Source organism: Camelus dromedarius, chromosome 3 (genome assembly GCF_036321535.1).
Source record: "Camelus dromedarius isolate mCamDro1 chromosome 3, mCamDro1.pat, whole genome shotgun sequence".
In the NCBI taxonomy this organism is placed as follows: Eukaryota; Metazoa; Chordata; class Mammalia; order Artiodactyla; family Camelidae; genus Camelus; species Camelus dromedarius.
The window spans coordinates 57574535-57577373 of NC_087438.1; the positions used below are offsets into that span (position 1 = coordinate 57574535).

The window sequence follows — 2839 nt, forward strand, 5'->3', positions numbered from 1 at the left end:
TTCTGTTCAGGGGGCCACTTAGTGGCTGGGGAAACAGGCCTTGTGGAACAGGTACACAGGACGCTGGAAGCCTTTGGAGATGTTGTGGGGTGTGGCCACGAGCTCATAGCTGGAGAAGCCCACCTCTGGGATGTCAGGTAGGAACTGAACTGCTCTGGCTTCAGCTGGATTCGATAGTAGTTCTTGTAGATTGTTTCCATAAGGGTCTTTCTCTTGCCATAAAATGACCAAGGTTGGGGCTCCAGGACTAGGATGCCTGCAGGATGTAGGTGCTGGTAGATCTGGCAAAACATATGCTTCAGCCCCTCGTCTCCTCAGTTCAGATGCACCCACTTGGTGAGGCTGAGGAAGAGTACCACATCGCTCAGGTGTCTGGGCCTCCACCAGCTCATCTCGATCCAGCACATAGTTACCCGTGACAAAGACAACATTGTTGGGGAAGATGGATGTGTCAGCTCCATCCAAGGGCCCTTGGGGTGCAGCAATGGGACCCTGACTGGCTGACATTGAGGCTGGGAAGCAGCTCCTCTTTCAGACAGTTGTGGTCCCTTCCTTACTCTCTGCTCCTGGGTCCCCTTCAGAAGTCTCGGGTGGCAGGCGCAGCTCTTCAGACAGGTAGTGTCAGATGTTTTGGCGGACGGAGTGGATGAGCAGGGCATCAATATACAGGCCCACCATGCGGGATAGGCCCCATTTACAGGCAATGCTCAGGGTCAGGTGGCCCACACTGCAGCCCAGATCTAGGACGTCCCGACCCCGAAACCACTCAGGCTTCAACACCCGAAGGCGCCCCTCCTCACAAGAAGGATTGCGGTACCCATAGTACTTGCAGTAATTCCCATACTGGAACTTGCGCTGCTGCTTTTTGAAACCTGCTGCAGGTAGTGGGTGGACCTGGTGGCGGCCTCCCCCACTCCCTCGGCCCTTTTTCTTGGGACCCTGGCCTCCACCCCGAACCCCTGCCTCTGACTTGCTGGAAGTCCTGCGACATTTGCGATGTTGTGAGCAGGAAGACGGGGTGCAGAGGTAAGTGAGGCAGCTGGAGGGGCTGAAAGGGAGCCTGAGGGACCCTGCAGGGCAGATGGAAGGGATGACACGACCTCATCCCTGAAGTTGATGTCTGTGTTGAGTTCATAGGGTTGGGGGACGTCCCGGTTCTGGCCCCTATGCTGCTGCTGCTGTGTGGTGCCCTCCCCATGGAGTGAGGGAATGAGGGGGGCTGTGGGCAGCACAGAGTGGCTGTCGTTCCCTCCAGTTGCCAGCTGCTACTGCTGCTGGTGGTTGTGCTGTCCCCGGTGTCTATGCCTCTTCCGGCCAGTCTTGAGTGGTGAAGCAAGAACTACTTGGGCCTTATCAGTGCAAGTATTCAGACTGAGAGGGTCAGTAATATCTTTGGGGATGAGGGTCTCCACTGAATCTCGCCCCTTGGCCAAAAGTGGGGATGCCTTAGGAGTCTCTGCATTGAGTGCACGGCTCACTTCCTCATCCAGGAGACTATTCCGGTTCAGCTGATCAAAGATATTGCCCCCTCCACCCCCCGGAGGAAGTTGGAAGGTAAGACAGTCACAGTCCGAATTAACCCGCCTGCGCCTCTTGAAGGCCGGATATTTGAAGCCTCCACCACCTCCCCCTACATTACAGCTATTTCTCCTCTTCCCCACCACGTCCCCCAGGTGGGGCTGATAGCCATTACAGGGTCCAGTTCTGCTTCACCTGCTCCTCCTCGCTCCTCCCCCACATCTGGGGGAGCGGCTCGCCAGTGGGGATCCCACAAGCGGGCCTCCCCGTGCGCCTGCGCCTGGGGGCCGCCCCTAGTTGCTGCTGTGACTGGCGCCCCAGGGGGCTCTCCTTGCTAGTCCCAGGAGCCGGGGAGCCCGCCGAGTGCACGTGCGGCCCGGCCCACGCTGTGTCTCGCCGTGGAGCTCCCCGAAGGCAGCCTCTTGGTGCGGTTGCACCGTGCGGCTGCCCCCCTCCGCCCGACTCATCTCTGGGCAGCAGCGGCGGCGGGGCTGGCACCAGAAACCACTCCTTCTCCGCCACCATCTCGATCATTTCCTCTTCTTATTCTGTCCCAGTCGAGGGCAACCGGGGGGACCAGGGGACTTAACCCCCCTTCCTAGACCCCGCTCCCTTCCTTCTCACTGTAGTTTTAATGAGAAAATCACACTCACCTAGCTGCTTGGACACAATCCTTTGTACCTGCTGACTGTAAATGTAGTTGCGTCCATTGAGCAGAATGAATTCTATACCTGTTGGAGATTTCTCTGTGCCTATTTTGGTCTCTGATTTTCTTCAATTTGGTTTATTTATTTTCTCAATCCCATCTGCTCCGTGGTATCTGGAGATTTACTAAAAACAAAACAAAACAAAACACCTGGTACAGGTGTGCTATGGTCTCACTTTTTATGTCTCCCAAGAATTCATATGTTGAAACTTAATCCCCAAGAGATAGTATTAGGAAATGAGGTCTTTGGGAGGTTATTAGGTCATGAGGGCTGGGCCCTTGTGATTGGGATCAGTGTGCTTTTTTTTTTTTTTTTAAAAAGAAAAAAATCTAGAGAGATCCCTTACCCCTTCACTGTGTGAGATTTCAGTAAAAAGCCACCCATCCTAAGAAATGGGCCCTTACTAGACACCAAACCTTCTAATGCCATGATGTTGGATTTCCCAGCCTCCATAAATGTGAGAAATAAATATTTGCTGTTTATAAGTACCCAGCCTATGTTATTTTGTTATAGCAGCCTAAGTAAGCTAAGACAAGTTTACAATTTTCTCTGTGTTTTTCTGAATTTATTCCCTGTTTCCATTTTGTAACTATTTACTGTTTTTTCACTGGGAT

General features: G+C 53.5%; 1 pseudogene; it reads right to left on the reverse strand.

Annotated features, from left to right (window-relative positions):
• On the reverse strand, positions 1 to 2052 carry LOC105090663 (7SK snRNA methylphosphate capping enzyme-like; annotated as a pseudogene).
• Between the last annotated feature and the right edge of the window lie 787 nt (positions 2053 to 2839).